This window comes from Megachile rotundata, chromosome 2 (assembly GCF_050947335.1).
Source record: "Megachile rotundata isolate GNS110a chromosome 2, iyMegRotu1, whole genome shotgun sequence".
Taxonomy (NCBI): Eukaryota; Metazoa; Arthropoda; class Insecta; order Hymenoptera; family Megachilidae; genus Megachile; species Megachile rotundata.
Genome location: NC_134984.1, coordinates 7,050,351 through 7,060,199, shown reverse-complemented (window position 1 = coordinate 7,060,199; position 9,849 = coordinate 7,050,351). Strand labels below are relative to the sequence as shown.

The 9,849-nt window shown below is 39.1% G+C and overlaps 1 pseudogene; it reads right to left on the bottom strand.

The window, feature by feature from the left end:
- Positions 1 to 5,910: 5,910 nt before the first annotated feature.
- Positions 5,911 to 7,105, bottom strand: LOC143266608 (histone-lysine N-methyltransferase SETMAR pseudogene; annotated as a pseudogene).
- Positions 7,106 to 9,849: the final 2,744 nt, after the last annotated feature.

Sequence of the window (9,849 nt, the reverse complement as noted above, 5' to 3'; positions counted from 1 at the left end):
CGGGTTCCACGAGATTTTTCGAGTTCTTTTCAGGATACCCCAACGATTCCTCCTCGGAGGATATCTAGTTTGGCTAGAAGATTTTCCGTTGGTCAAACTCCACAGACAGTATCCCACCGCTGCCACCAAATTATGTCGTCAAATCAGGAGGAACTCAGCTGGATGTTGTTTTAGACGTTTATTTTTGTTCCGACTTTTACAGTAACTCCCGCACAGAGTAAAGGTTAACTTAAAACTGAGTGTTCGGGTCCGTCGAAGGGCCTTCTTATATACTAGAAATTCGAAGGGGTGGTAGCCCAGTGGTAGGGAGAGGGTCCTGGGAAATGAGGTTTTTCCACAAAACCAAAATTAGGTAGGGACATAGAAAGGAAACCATAAATTGACGATAAGTAGTTTTCGTGGTCTAGCGGATGTTAGTGCCGATGGTCCGGCTTGATAGGCAGGTCCCAAATCTTGGGACCGAGAGTGGTGTGACAAAGGATGGAAAAGTTACGGGGTATGGAAAGTTATGGGGGTCCTTCCGGGAAACAGGGAAAGCTGGGCGATAGGGATCCGAGGGTTACTCGACACCTCCTACAATTCCTCAGATTTTTATCAGAAAGGTGACGCGCCGCACGATACTGAACTGGATCATATCCGACGATATTACACTATCAGTCAGCATTATTTATAAGCATATACATATAAAAAGCAATTATATTTGCGTAATACATAACTTATGTTAATTTCATTCAATATGTATTATAAAACACTTATTGTTAAAGTACATAGGTATTCCATATGTCAATTCTATTAGGTAACGAATAGTTTGAATACGTTAGGGAACATAATTGTGGCAATAATGATATTCCTTGAAGAAATGTTTCAATCACAACGGTCTTTGACACCAAGTACATGTGTAACGTCCCAGGAACCTAAGTTCAGATAGTTACAAGCGCTAAAAGGTAAAGCGCGGCTTTTACCCCTAAACGACTCGATTTTACAAATAAAGATTGTGGGATTCGTATGGTCTGCGGTTAAGGAGTGAAATCTTTGAAATCTTTGACAATATCAAAATAACTTCGTTTTCGTATACATAAATGCAATTATTACTTTTCAGTCTTTTAAATTTACTTTTAGTTAAAAATGCATCGATCGCATTATTCCAATCACGTCCTGATTGTTTCAATCCGTATATTGGTTTAATTAACTTAGCTACTTTATATTTAGATTCTAGACTTCCTGGCGGTAAATTCATATATATCTCTTCATTTAATTCGCCATACAAATATGCGCACTTAACATCTAAATGGTGTACCATCCAACCATAACTTATCGACATCGCTAACAATAATCTAATAGTCGATATATTTGCCACTGGAGTATATGATTCAAAATAATCTACGTACTTTTTCTGGTTAAAACCTTGCGCCACTAATCTAGCTTTAAATCTTACTATTTTTCCAAATTGATCTGTCTTAACTTTATAAATCCAGTTACTACCTATACATTTCATGTTATCTAATCTATCCACTACTTCCCACGCATTTCTACTTTGTAAGCTTTCTAATTCCTCGTTCATCGCTATTTTCCACTGTTCAGACTGTGGTGAATTTATTGCTTGTTCATATGTAATAGGTTCTTCTATTTCAGCTAAATTGATCTCTATATTTTTAGGTTTTCCCTTACATCCCCACGGATTTCTAACTGCTTTCCTAGTTTTGCTATTTTCTAATCCACTAGAACCGCTTTGCTCATTATTAATATTTACTCTAGTTGCGTCTACTCTATTTTCTTGCGTTTCATGAATAATAGGAATCTCTTCTTCGTTATCGTCAGTTATTTCTATTTCTGAATCTACTTTATTCGGTCTTACAGAATCTACCAAAATACTATCTTCGACAATTGGTATTTCATAAGTACTCTTTCTATAAATATGATCGTATCCGTTAACACCTTCTACAAATTCTACATGCTTCGAATGAATTACGTCATTTTTGATAGGATCCCATAACCTATATCCTTTTGTTTGATTCGAATAACCTACAAATACACATTCCTTCGCCCTAGAACTAAATTTGTTTGTGGGATGTGTACATATGCTAAACAACCATACATTCTCAAATGCTTAATGCTCGGCCTATTTCCTGTCCATACACCTTCAGGAACACTTCCATTTACGTTCGAATGTATTACCCTATTTTTGATATAACACGCTGCTAATAGTGCTTCTCCCCAAAATCGTTCTGGTAATCCTGCACCTTTCAGCATAGCACGCACCAAATCTAAAAGAGTTCTATTTACCTTTTCCGCTACGCCATTCATCTGCGGTGTGTACGCGTTAGTTCGTTCATGTTTAATACCAATTTCATCAAATAAAGCTGTTACATTTTTATTACAGAATTCTAACCCGTTGTCTGTCCTTACTCTCCTTACCTTTTTATCTGTTTCCCTTTCTACTCTAGCTATATATTTCTTCATATAAATTAGTACTTCATCCATCCCTTTTAATCCATACACGGTAGTCTTTCTCGAAAAATCATCAGTGAAAGTTAAAAAATACCTGGAACCTCCTATTGAATTCACTGGCATAGGGCCACACAGATCTGAGTGAACTAACTCTAATACATTTTTGGTTTGTTTACTTCCGATGTTTCTACAAGGAGCTTTTGTAGACTTACTAATACTACAGTCATTACAATGAATGTTCTCTATTTTTATATTTTCCAACCCTCTAACTAAACCTTTGCTTGATAACTCTTTAATGTTTTTAATACTCACATGACAAAATCTTCTATGCCATTTCTCACTTTCACCTGGATTAGTGTCATTAACTGCATATGCCTCTGCTCTACCTTTATTTTTTACTACTCTAGCCTGTATCACATACAATCCTCCTTTGCATACAGCCTCCCCCACTATCATCCTGTTCTTCTTATTTTGAATCCTTATTTTGTGATTATCAACTAATATACGTTTGTTGTGGTTTTCTATCTGCGATACTGATAACAAGTTTCTTCGCACATGGGGTACATGATATACATTCTGCAAATTAATACTAACTACATGATTATTAACATTCGTTTCTATATTAATGTCTCCAATACCTACTGCCTTTAAACTATTGCTAACATTACTATCTGCTGAATAAATTGTCTCATTAAGTATGGGCCTATAATTGGTAAACCAGTCTTTGTACTTACATATATGATGCGTTGCACCACTACCTACTATCCAGGAATCATCTACCTGTACATTATTTAACTCTGCTAACATTGCTTCACTGGACTTATTTCTATAATCTTGTTGGTTCCATCTTGACCTGTTGTTCGGCATCCTAGTCCTGCAATTATTGGCTATGTGTCCTGGTCTCCCACACTTATAACATTTCTTCTCCGTCTTCTTATAATGCCTTTGTTGCTTTGTCTCTTCTTTAACCTGATGAAATGCTTCCTTCCTCTCTTCTTTTACAATGTTTGTGTCCTTGGAAATTCTCCTTTCATACTCATTCATCAGCATACTCTTCACCTCCGATGATTTGAATTTTGTATCATCTAAATTTGTTAGGGCCATAACAATACCATCATAACTATCTGGCAAACCACAAAGCATAGTGTAAGCTAATTCGTCATCTTTAATTTCATAACCAGCTTCAGTTAAATTATCACTACATTTCTTGATTCTGTTTAAGTACGACGTCATCGTCTCTTCCGATTCTAAACGTAGCGACACCATTTGTTTCTTCAATTGCAAAATTCTCGGCCTCGAACGCGGTTCAAATGCTTTCCTCAACGCTTCCCATGCATCAGATGACTTTTTACAATCAGTAATATGTATCTGATGTTCTGCTTCTATACTTAATGCGATTAAAGCTAATGCTTTTTCGTCCTTACGAAGGAAAACCGTTCGTTCCTCCCCCTCGTGTTGGGGTTCAACAACTTCGCCCGAGACATACTGCCACAATTCTCGCAAAACAAGACTCATTTTCATATTATATTTCCACGTTCCATAGTTATGTCCGTTTAATTTATCAGAGCGGTCAACCGTTTGTATCGCTGATGCCATTTTGTAGTATAAAATTTTACTTACTTCGTTCTTCGTTCTTCTTAACACGTGGTCGCCCTTACATAACCTTACTTTTTCGCAACTTTTAAACTCACTACTATTCAAATTTATATATATATCGATACTTGCGTAGTCCTGGGCCCATAACCTTGTTGCATTTTCGGTTAATAGTAGGTTTTTATTTGTAATATTTAGTTAGTACAGTATAACGTGGATAGTTGCTCTTACATATGTGTTTCTTACTTGAGAGTCGCCGAAGGAAGCACGGACGCTCAAACGCGCTTCAACCCGAAGGATACAAATGCGCCCGCAAGGACCTCTACTTCCTGTTAATTCTTACAATAGCGCGACATATGAATGTGAGAACAAACATCCATCAGTTACCATATCATATAACATTTTCGAAAGGGTATAGCCGGATAAGGTAGTCAAATGTGCCCTTGAGTCGAATTAGAAACCCAATTCGTCAGTCGGTAGCATATCCAAAAAAAACATCTCACACCAATTTTCAACTCCTTATCTCATTCGTGGGGGTAGTAAAAGGGAAAAAACGAAATTCCGCTTTTTTGCCCTTTTTGCCTATTTAATTTCGTACAAAAATTCTGAAAAAATTCTAAAACATTGAGGTCCAGATAGCGCATATTATAGGATTTTTTCAGATTTTTTGATCGCAAATTGTAGTCGTGAAAAATCAAAAACTGAAAAAAAATCCGAGAAAATGCGATTTTTTAGTGAAGATGTCGGAGCACTACTTTTATATTAATGTGGTAGTTAGATATTAGTACAACTATTATTCTCTAATTTTTTTCAGATTTTTCGGTGAGGTGCACCGTAGTTAAAAAAATCAAAAACCGATTTTTTCGCGCGAAAAACAAACTTCTGCATTGAATTTTTATGTCATTTTCCCATAAAAGATGCATTAAGTAATTTTAAGAGGATTCACGTTTACACAATAGATTTATGGATTACAACAATGAAATTAACTTAATTAATTAGTTTTATGGTACTCAAAGCGCATCAAAATCGGCGATTGGGTAATGTCCCTTGTAAGTACCATGTCTACTTTATCGACTATACTCATTAAATTGTTGTAATCTACAATACATACAGGCTTTTGCACATTCTGTGTTCCTCCATATCTGGATACAGTTACAAAATCTGCAGTATGCATGGTGGAGATCATGTATACTTCTCTGTTATTAACCCATTTTATTACAAGTAAATTTTGCGAGCTACGAAATGACGCTTCACCTTTTTTTAATTTATCCTCAAACTTGGGCATTCCTTGCCGTCTTCTTATTGCTGTTCCGCATACGTTTGTGCCATTGTCATGTAATAAACTGAATAATGCGGGACTTGAGTAAAAGTTGTCTACAGAAAGCGTATGGACCTTTCCTAAATATGGCTTTAGGAGTTCCAAGACAATTGCTCCAGATTTCCCTATGCCCTTGATAGGATGAGTCGGAACTGTAGGTGCACCGGTGTAAACTATTAAATCCTGGACAAATCCAGTTTTGCAATCGCATAGACCGAATGATTTTATTCCGAACCTATTCCTTTTGGTCGCAATATACTGTTTAAAACATAAGCGGCCTTTATATAACATCAAGTTTTCATCTATACACAGTTTTTCGTATGGATCACTCACACTATAGTGATATGCTATGCTTTCGTAATCATAAATTGTAATATATTTAATGGACTATTATTTTTTATATTAAAGTTTTCTCCACTCTCTGTCGAATCCAGAACCACGAACGCGGACGTGATGGAGAAGCGGTTCCTTATATTAGGTCATTAAGTATGAAACGTCCGGTTTGAGACCGAAAGTTTGGTTTATTACATCTCGGGAAAGAAATAATATAATTAATCAAAATATGCACCTAAACTATCAATACAATGTTGCCATTTTAACGATAGCTTATTAATACCGCTAGCGAAAAAATCTGGAGAGCAGCTGGTGATAAAATCCCGAAAGGCTTCTTCCACCGCATGTTGGGAATTAAATATTTTTCCTTGCAAAAAATTGTCCAAAGCTCGGAAAAAATGATAATCGGTTGGTGCGAGATCTGGCGAGTACCGTGGGTGACAAAGGGTTTCCAGATCCAGTTCCTGTAGTTTAAGTAACGTCGATCTTGCAACGTGTGGTCGCGCGTTGTCCTGCAGGAGGATTGGTCTGTCCCTGTTGATCAATCTCGGCTGCTTAATTTGCAGCTGCCTCATCATTTCTTCTAACTGCTCACAATAGAGGTCCGCCGTTATCGATTGCCCAGGTCTCATAAAACTGTAGTGTATAACACCCGCGCTGGACCACCAAACAGACACCATTAGTTTTTTTTGGTGTATACTCGGCTTTGGAGTGTGTTTTGGCGCTTGATCTTTGTCCAACCATTGTGCTGAACGCTTACGATTATCAAAAAGTATCCACTTTTCATCGCACGTGATTATCCGGTGCGAAAATGGATCGCCTTTTAGTCTTGAAACCAAAGAACAGCAAGCCTCGAAGCGGTTCCGTTGCTGACGCTCGCTCAACTCATGCGGAACCCACCTATCCAACTTCTTTACTTTTCCGATTGCCTTCAGATGACTTAATATTGTTGGGATGGTAACTTCAAACCTTGCTGCTAGTTCACGCGTCGTTTCAGATGGATTTGCTTCCACTACAGCTTTCAGTTGGTTGTCATCCATCTTGCTCTCAGGCCGCCCACGCGGTTCATTTTGAAGATCAAAATCTCCAGATCGGAATTTTTCGAACCATCGACGTACTGTACGTTCGTTAGCTACATCGTTGCCAAACACTTCGTTAACATTGCGGCTTGTCTGCGCTGCATTAATTCCACGACGGAACTCATATTCGAAAATAACTCGTATTTTTGTCTTATCCATGGCTTACAATATTTACACTCCAGACGACAATACGATAGACTATTAAAAACAAAAGAGTGCATCTGAAAGCCAGATGGCGTACCTTCTCAATGCAAAAAAAAATGAATAATGATCGAAGTGAAATATCGGAGATATCTGATATCAAACTTGAGGCTTTAAGTAATCGGACATTTCATACTTAATGACCTAATATTTTACTTTTTTTTTTTAAATTCTTTTTTATTTTTTCTTTTTATTTTTTTATTCTTTTTATATTTTTATATTTTTTTTTATTTAAAACTTTTTTGCTATTAAAAAATTTTTAAATTTATGTAATGAGATTGATGAGTGTTTAATCAGTGTTTAATTATTTTATATCATTACATATCACATACATAATAATGTCAGGCGTTATTTTTGTTGTAGGATTTACTGATTTGCGAGCGTTTAATACGAGTGTTCCTGCTAATGCATAAGTGATATAGTACTCAATTTCTTCATTATAATCTATCATACCTATTAGTATATAGGATTTTTGTCCTACGGTTTTGGAAATAGAATCTAACGTGTGGACAGTGATCTTGTCTTTGTTTTCATAACGATTATCGGTGACAATACTCGTATCAATGATTAAGTGGGAACTGTAATTGGCGTGATTTTCAACTAATTTTTTGCAGCTGAAACAAGATCTACTCACACATAAATTATCGTCAATCGCCGCTTGCATTTGAAGGAATCCACCACAAATTATGTCAATATTGATATCCAGCAAAGCGTATGTATTGCTGTTAGTATATCCACAAGAACACTCAACTTTATACGAGTAACTAGGTTCCAATCTTAAAATTATCTGGGCAAGAAGGGCAGCATTATACAGTACTGATTCGTAACAAGCAACAGTTTTGTAATTCGTAACAAGCAAATTTTTATCCCCTCTTCTTTGTTTGAAGTCGGCCGCTGAGTGAGAGATCCGAGAAAGAGTGAGATGTCCGTGAAACCGAAGAAGTCATAAATTTTCACGGACGACCGAACAGTTTAGTGGAAATAGGACAGAACATATATATTTTTTTCTCACTCTGATGCATAGCGATTCTGTCGTTCATTCATCTGATTCTACATCGATTCGTAATAAGCCACTCGCTCGGGTTTGGGCAGTTGCTTGTTACGAATCTGGTATATTATTCCATTCACGAAATCTTACTACTATTAAAAAGAGAAAGCATGCTATGTTCTGTCCTTGTCTAAAGAATAACATCGCTGCTCGACCGATTACTTTATAGTTTACCGCTACCGTCGTCGCGCTCGGGAACAAAGGCAAGCCGAAAATATACCTGATTCGTAACAAGCAACTCGCCAGACCCGAGCGAGTTGCTTATTACGAATCAGTACTGTATTTTGCATCAAGTGATTTGATCTTTCTGGTGGAGCTGTTGATCTCAACATCGAAATTTTGTTTAAGATCTCTGCTCTCATCTTGTAATGCCTCGCTGTTCATTTTTTAGCACCGATTACACTGTAACAAAGTTGTATAACGGAACAATTGGATGAAATTATTTTTTCTCGATAAAGGTGGTTACCCAAAATACTGTTGATCATGATATGAAATATGGAATCGAAAATACATGTGTTTCGCGTGTTCACATTATAGGCACCCATATTCACAGGGGCCGAGATATTTCCATTTCTAAAAAATGGGAATGCGTCCGACTTTTGTGTCTTTAATAAAATCCCATTCGGGACAATTGTCCAAGTATGTTGGTTTCGACTGTTTTTGTTTCGGGGGTTCGACGTTTTCGATGTTTTTTTCGTTTTTATTAAAACCACCCCATGTTTCACATACTATCCATTCGTTATCAACTGGAATATTTTTGTCCATAGCGTTGTTAGTTCTCTCAAAAGATATCTCATCCATGAGTGATCCACTTCGTGACTCTTGAACAATAAAAGTTGTCTCTTTTATCATGGATTTTTTATCATAGTCAGTATCATATTAGTTTATCATAGTCAGATCGCCCGGACTCGCTTCACCGCGTCGACCATGCTGCGTTCCTTTCAAAACCCGAACTGGCACGGAGGCAGGTCTGGGCCCACCCCGGATAGATGGACCACCAACCTTTCCACGATAACTCTTTCGAAGAGTTTCCCTATCTCATCCAAAAGAACGATAGGCCTGTAGGACGATGGTTCGTCCTCAGGCCTTCCCCCTTACGCAGGAGGCCCAGCCTTCTCTGTTTCCAGATTCCCGGGAACTTTCCCTCCCTGAGGCACGCGGTAAAAAGACGCGCCACCCTTTGACCGAGGTACGGGAGCACCAAGGACAACACCCTGGTAGGTACGCCGTCAGGACCTGGAGCGGTACTCCGAGCCTTCACCCGTCCGACGGCGCGAACAAGCTCCTCCACCGTTACCTCCAAACCGTCGCGCCGCGGAAGGCGCAGCAACGGCTCGCTTCTCCATAACAAGCTTGTACGGCTGCTCCCAGCGATCGCGCTCCAGAGACCCAAGGAACTCGTTCCAGGCGCAGTCCTTGGATTCCTTGATGACCAGTTGCAATGCCATCACGCCCTCACGATACACCCCCCAGAGGTTTTGCTCCCTCTCGGGATCGCGGTTCCGTCTGCGTCGAGCGCGCTGATACTGGCGACGTATTGGCACACACGCCCCGTCCACCAGTATGCCGCCCGACGTGGGCGAAGGGAGGTTCGGGGCATCGAGACATCACAGATGTCGTGCAATGTGCTCCGGAGCCACTCTGCCTCGCCCTCGACGTCCATAATCGTCCGGTCCGGAGAAGCCGGCCAGCAAGCCGCGAGGGCAGCAGCCTCTGCTAAATCACGGTCAAGTGCTCTTAACGCCCACCTTGGGGGCCGCGAGCACCTACCACCGCGACGCCGGGCATCGGTGGAGATGTCGATGCGGACGTAGTGATGATCGCTGAGC